The following is a 7,154-nucleotide window of genomic DNA, read 5'->3' as shown; positions in this document are numbered from 1 at the left end:
GTTTCCAATCAGTAACCTGATCAGTAACTGTAAAAACATTTGCTCAGACCAATAATTAATAAAGAAGGTTTACACCAGACAAAAGGGTCATCAGAAGGTAAATGATGTATGACTGACCCATCTGGTAAAATGAATAAACTTATGCAGCACTTTTTTCTATCTTGAAAGAATGTGGGCAAAAAAAAATTTTTTTACATATTGATTACTAATATGAGTCAAACTGCCTTAAATAAAATAAATACTGAATAAGTTATTTAACCTAAATATGAGACCAGTGGCCAAACATGGGATTTTGCATGTTTTTATTAGTGGATTTTGTTATACGAATAGCTAATATTTATTACTAATAAATACACTAATTAAAGCCATACTAGTCATTTCCATTAGCTTACACTCAAACTTCTTTGGAGCTGTCTGTCTGGTTTTAATCAAAACCAAATGGTAATCCAAGTTCTCAGGCTGGAACAGCTAAGAGGAAGTCATTCAGAGGAGGCAGAAGAAAGCAGAAAAGATAAACAGATGATATTCACTAAATTTGTGTAGAGCAAAGGATGTAGATGCTGTGGGTTACTCTGGAGACATGATTCAGGCACCCTGTCAAACTGGAACGAAGTAGTTACAAGTGTTTTATGTCAGCAAAATACTAATATGATCAAGATGGAGTCTGTCCTTTTGCTTTTGCAGAGCTGGATTTGTGTGACTCTTGAGGATTCTCAGAAGAGGTAAAGCAACATGTACCACTGCCTGTGATATGACTGTGTTTAAACTATAGCATTCATTTTCTCAGATCCAGTTTATTCTCTTGAGTAGAAATACAGTTTTAGCGTGTGTGTGTAAACAGTATCTCTCTCTGTAAATTTGCTCTACAGAATAGCACTAGATCCTTTGTTCATGTGATGTGTTAATTAAGTTTAGAACATGTTGCTTTCTGCTTGTTTCTGACTACCTGGTGCCAAAGACCAGGTGTTTCAGAAATGTTCTCCTGGATAACTGTTACCTTTGCATGAACATTAGAGATGCATAAAGTATTTTTTTAAGAGCAAAAACAGACCAGGAGGGAGGGGTTTGAAAACATTTTTACATTATGTAGCTGTAATACAGATCTGTGCGTTATGCAGAAATAGCTCAGCAGTTTATTAAGCTAAATGTCTTGAAACACTCGGTCTTGTCGTCTTTTTCCTTTCCCCCCATCGCTGTGTGCTCTCTCCTTGGCGCAGGCAGGCAGGCTCGCTGTCTCTCCCTCTCCCTCTCTCTCAAAGGCAGGAAATACTTTTCAGGCAATCTGGGCCTGGTTGTTGAGGCCCCTTTCACAAAACATCAGTCTGAATTTAGTAGACAGAAGTCACTGGGAAAAGCTTGACAGGCTCGTGCTTAGCTAAGGCTCCCTCCAGCTGCAGAGGGAGTTTTTGTTAGAATCACACATTGAGCAAAACTGCTTAGAATAGAGCAATGATCTCAGTAGCGAAATCAGAACTTTTATGCTAGCAGGAGCTAGCTGAGACCGGGCTCTTTTGTTTGTTTGTTTGCTCCTTCATTTTGTTGTTTGGGTTTTGTTGTTTGTTTTTTCCTTGTTTTATTGACCAAAGATTTGAGGGAGGTCATATCCGAATTCCTGATTCTCTTCATCTAGGTAAGGCTGTCTTGGAATCTTTCTGTACTTTAAACTATCAAAAAAATTAAAAAAATAAGAAGGAAATAAAAGAAAAATCAGAAAAGAAACAAGCAGTATCCAGCAATGGAGTGTTCTGCGTTCGGGATCTCGGCACTAGAACTGGAGGTAAAAAAACTTATAATTTTAAAAATATACATTTACTTGTAGACTATGACAATTCTGTTTATTAAAATATGCCAGATCTATAAAAACATCTTTATGTACATTTTTGTTTGTCTTTTAAAAATATGTTTGATATGCTCGACTTTATTTGCCTTCTTAAATAAATAGAGCTGTATAGTTTTGTTTGCATATTTTTTTTTTTAATGGACATTAAATAGGAAAGCTAAAGGTGTGAGCGATTTCTTTTTTCACCTCATTTAGCAACAGGGAGGGCATTTAGGGCTATGTTTTTTTCTCTCCCCCCCACCTTCCCTTCCCTCCCCTCCAGCAGTAATGATGATGAGGAGTGTTTTAGGTAGATATATCAGTTATACCTCTGCTGGGCTTGTTCTTTAGCCTTTTCTTAGTCATAGATGAAATCTGTAGTAAAGTGACAATACAGTCTTAAATGTAAACACTCTGAATCTGAAATTCCAAGGTTTATTTGTTGGCTTTAGCTAAATTAGGTTATTTTTAGTAACCTGTGATTAGATACACAAGTTTGCTGTGTGCTGTGCTAGCATGTAGAAGAAGAAAAGCAAGTAAATGTCAGCTAACTATAACTTTCAGGAGGATGTATGGATTTATTCAGTCCTTTTTCTTAACCTAGTAAACTTTTAACTAGTGAAAATAACAAGAATCTGCTTTTAAGGAGTTTAGGGAGAAATTCAATATGTTATCTTTGACTGATATGTGAATGGATGAATATTTTATGTAAAGTTGTGATTTAATTATTAAATTGTTATGAATATCAGAAGCATTTCTCATGGCAATCTACATAGTATTCTTTGTGTTCCTAAAAATCTAAAAGGACAGTTGTTGCTTATAAGTAATCTGAAAGATTCTTTCTTATGGGCATCATTAAGGCTCCATAGAGTTACTGGTTAGATTGGTAACCAGAGAGGAGTCGTCTGTTCATGTATTTCAAGAATCTTTCAAATGTGCTTTTACTGAATATTTTTTGAAATGATTGGTGAGTAATGAAATGACTTTCTGTTGTGGAAGGAAATGAAGACCAGTACTCTGTAATGGAGTCAAGTATCTGCTCTGCAATAGACTGAGAATTGTACACTTTACTACTATTTGGGTAGAAAGTTGTTCCTGGTGGTCAGAAGTGGCTCTGGGTTGTGAAGGGTGTGCATCTGAAGGGGGCAAGGAACAACCTGTAGGCAGCAAATTGTTCTTAATTATTTTCTGAGTTGAATTTTAAAACCACAGTCATTTATTTTCTTATGGACCTTACCTTCTTGAGGTAGGTCTCCTGGTCTGGGAGAACTGTGATGTGTAGGTAGTGGGGCTAAGAAGTTGAGAGAAATCTGAATGGCTGAGTCTCTTTGTCACTTGCATTAAATTTGTTCTGGAACGCTGATGTCTCAAAGGATTTAGCCTTAGTGCCTTTTACTGCAGTGTTCCCATACTTACTTCTGCAAGTATTTGTACACGTATTTAGTATTAGTGAGTACTCTAGTTAAACAGAAGAAAATATTTCGCATCAAACAGTCGTGTTCTGGGTCTGCAGCTCTTCTGGGTTTTAAAGTATGTAATGACCTCATCTGACCTCACTTGTAGATGAAAATACTTGACACCTGAGGCAGATGAACCACAGGGTGGACAACAGAATAGAACCCAGAAAGTGTTTTCTCATTTAACTCTGAAGTTAAGAAGAAAATATAATGCAGATAGTTGCCTGCCTTTTTTATTTGGAAGGTTTAAATAAAAGTCCTGAAGACAAATCATCGTTCAACTTCTGGTTTTACTTAGTCTAACTTCTTCATTATGCTAACCTCATTTTGTTTTTTTAAGATATGGTTGTTCATGAAAAAGAATTCACAGAAAACCTACTGTCTAAGAAAACCTCTAAAGGTTATTTTATAGAGACATTGCAATAATAAGAACAGAAAATTAGTATCTAGAGTGTTTTGACCTTGCTCTGTTCCTTCAGAAATGTTAATATTCTTAGTTTGAAACAAGAAAATAGCCCAAGTAGTTGTATCAAATGACTCCTGTAAAGGAAGTTAAGAATTTACTTCTACAGCCTCGAGAAAAATTAATAGAAGTGCTTATATTAATATAATAGAAATTATTCAAATAGACTTCCTTCACCATAAATTTATGTGCCTGCAAACTTATTTTCTTTTAAACCTTGTACCTGTTGACTTTTGTATTAAATTCTGTAATTAAAACACTGGAAAAAAAAGTTTGTTTATTTAGGCCTAATTCATAAAGTTATCCATAGCACTAAGGAATCCCTCCTAAAAGAAAATTAAACCAAAAAGATAACAGCTTGTGTGGCCAGTTTTTAAACAGGTAAGGTTTAGTAATTCTGTTCAACTGATGAGCTTAAAATCAATTTTTAAATTATTCTTAAGGTGATGGAACAATCAAAGGATTGGCTTTTCACAAGTCTCAAAAGTTAATTAACTTTTTTTTTTAATTGTCTGAGGCATTAAGTTGCATTTTTTATGATAGTTTTCTGTTGTTCTTAACATCAATTTTGTTACTGAAATGTATCCTCTTTGTTATAAAGCATCCCTGAAGAGGGCAGTAGCAGAAGGAGGAAGAGAACTTACAAATGGTTTTCTCTTTTCTTAAAAATGAGACATATTTTAGAGTCTTCTCTTTTTTTTTCTTTTAGTCATCTGGTTCCATTTTCCGTTGTTTGTTTGCCTGGAGAAAAAAATTAAAATATGGGGTTTTTTATTTTGTTGTTCTGTTCTTTTTACAAAAGGAAAAGCAAAAAAAGACAAAACCAGAGTAACAGAGGGGCCAGAGTAATTGAAATAGCATATCCAGAAGGGCTAGGTCTTGATTTCCTTCCTAACAGGAGAGAGTCTCTGGAAGTCTCTGATCCAACATGTCACTCAAAGTGGGGTCAACTAGGGCAAGTTGCTCAGGGCCTTGTCTGCTTGGGTTTTAAATATCTCCAAAGATCATGATCAGTGTTAATACATAGTAAGGACTTTAAGACTGGCTGTATACACAGGTGTATTTTTAATACATGTGTGTATATACATGTATATGTACATGTGTACATATTCATACGTGTATACATAAATTTTACCCAAATCAAAATTATATCAAATTTTCACATGGAAATCCTATGTATATGTAAATACTATTTTATTGTAATAATTACCAATATTGAATTCCAATATTTTTATCATATTTCATCATTAATAGCTGTTGATGATTTGAGGTTCTACTTATTTAATAACAGTCTGTTGGTAGAGAATTTCAAATCCACTATTACCATAATTGTTTCTCTTTAATGGAGAAAATCACTTATGCTGAAATTAGAAATGTCTGGAGTTTTATCTCTGGTGTATTGTACATCGGTTACTGAACACAAATACAGAGGTTTGCCTTAGCCTGTATGTATCTGCACTAAAATCAGTTTTACTCATATGATGTATTCTTTACTTCTAGCCTTCTTTTTCATATAGGCTTGTATTTTCTTATGCTGCTTTGTGATATTTCTTGTTAGTTATTCCAATGTACCTTGTGTCAAAATCTAATAGATTTAGGTGAAACGTCCTTGAATTTTAGGATATTTTGTAAACAATTCTGTCATTTCTGAATCTCTGCTGGTGGTACTCCCACCCTGTAGTTCACTCTTTATCAGTGCTAGGGTTTCCAGAGTAAGTAGGTCTTATTGATGAGAGTTTCACATCAGGAATCAACCATGGCAGTTCAATGCTAGAACAAATAAATGTTCCAAGATGAACATCATGTTACTTGTGGAAGTTCGCTTTATGATCCAAAATTTCACTTTGTATAAGAGGGAATCAGTGTTGAGTTTCAAACAGACAACTTCATTAGATTGAGAAGTGAGAAAAATCTGAAGTAATACAGAGGATATTTGCAAAGTGTTATTCTGCTAAGACAGCTAAGAGAAAATGGAAGAGGCAAGAGGAACCAGTGAGAAATTTATCTAGCCAAAGCAGTTGGGGTTACGTAATTACAGCTGTACAACTGCGCCTTATTAAAGAGCACTCAACAACCTTAATATTGTATTATTAACATCTTTGCTAAGACTGTCACAAAATATGAACCTCTTTTGATCCCCTTATTAATTTTTTCATGCAAGATACAGACATGTAATTGGCAAGGAAAACTTGCATTGAATTCACTGATTGAGTCTAGAGCACTTAACTGTCCACTTCTGAGTAGTCCCAAGAGGCTCAATGCACTGGAAGTTGTACTTTTAAATACATTACACTTTTTTTTTCCCCACTAAATGGAGATATCCCTTTTCATTTTTCTTGAATTGTTTATCTTCAGGTAACATTGCTTTTTCAGAGAAAGGTGGTAGCTTTTAATAATAATGCACTAAAATAAAAAGATTTTGTTGAAAGGATGGTCTCTAAGAGTTTTATCCTCCTCTGCAGAGGATGGACTTTGAGGATTCCAGATTCAGAAACAATTTTACACTTAGTTTCATTGAATACTTGCGTGCCGATGTCAGTGCCTTCCTGGTAACTTCCAAATATTGAGTCACTGTCAGCATAATTTGATATATATCTAAAGATCTTAAAAAAGCTTTTGAGTGTTGTGTGAGAATTGGTAGCTGGTAAAGGAAATAGACATGAATTGGTTTTAAAATCAAGGGGAAACCTCCACATGAGCTCAGGACTCTTCTGTTTTGTTTTTTCTGTACTTATATTCTCAAAACCCATAATTTCCAGGATTGGGCATATCTTTTCAGGCAGGCTACAGATGAAAACTAGGAGAGTATCATTATAAAATCAGGAGAACAGTTGATGAGTTTGGAATTGAAACACTCTGGAAAATACTGTGGAGAAGGTCTATTGACTACATCATACTCACAATATGCCTGTTAGAGGCAGAGAGAAAGGAGATGAAGAGGTGAGATGCACACACTCTACAAAAGTCCTGTGGAAGACAGGCTTCCTGAATTCCAAAATAAGAATATTATAATGAAAAATAGTATGAATGAATGCAGAATTTCCCTCCCCCCAGTTTCTGGGGGGAAATTTATTGGGGGATAAATTTATGAATTTTATTGGGGATAAATAAATTTATTGGGGAATAAATTCAATTTTTATACTCCCTTCCATAAAGAAAGAGGACTTAGGTTCTCCAGTGCATTTACAACACATTTAAACATTTAAAACATTGCGAGTGCATTTTATGTTATTTCTTTCTCTAGTTTCAAAGAGATACCTGGTAAAGAGCTGTTTTGATTAATTTTTGCTTTTCACATCTTCAGCTACATTCCAGAAATATTTGCTCAGTTTGCTCATGGAACTTTTTCACAGGTGCAACAAAATGGGATTCCAAATGACACTGTTAGTGGTTCATTCCCACCAAAAAGCACAGT

At 34.8% G+C, this 7,154-nt stretch overlaps 1 protein-coding gene across 1 annotated transcript in view; it reads left to right on the top strand.

Moving 5' to 3' along the window:
• The first annotated feature begins 1,582 nt into the window (after nucleotides 1–1,582).
• Nucleotides 1,583–7,154, top strand: part of DLC1 (DLC1 Rho GTPase activating protein) — a 223,423-nt gene continuing 217,851 nt past the window's right edge. The window contains 1 exon segment of the mRNA XM_050338816.1: nucleotides 1,583–1,777. The gene's annotated coding sequence lies outside the window, so the exon portion shown is untranslated.

Source organism: Myiozetetes cayanensis, unplaced genomic scaffold (genome assembly GCF_022539395.1).
Source record: "Myiozetetes cayanensis isolate MyiCay16 unplaced genomic scaffold, myiCay2020 scf7, whole genome shotgun sequence".
NCBI lineage: Eukaryota > Metazoa > Chordata > Aves > Passeriformes > Tyrannidae > Myiozetetes > Myiozetetes cayanensis.
Note: the sequence above shows the minus strand (reverse complement) of the source record. Positions and strands in the feature narration are given on the sequence as shown.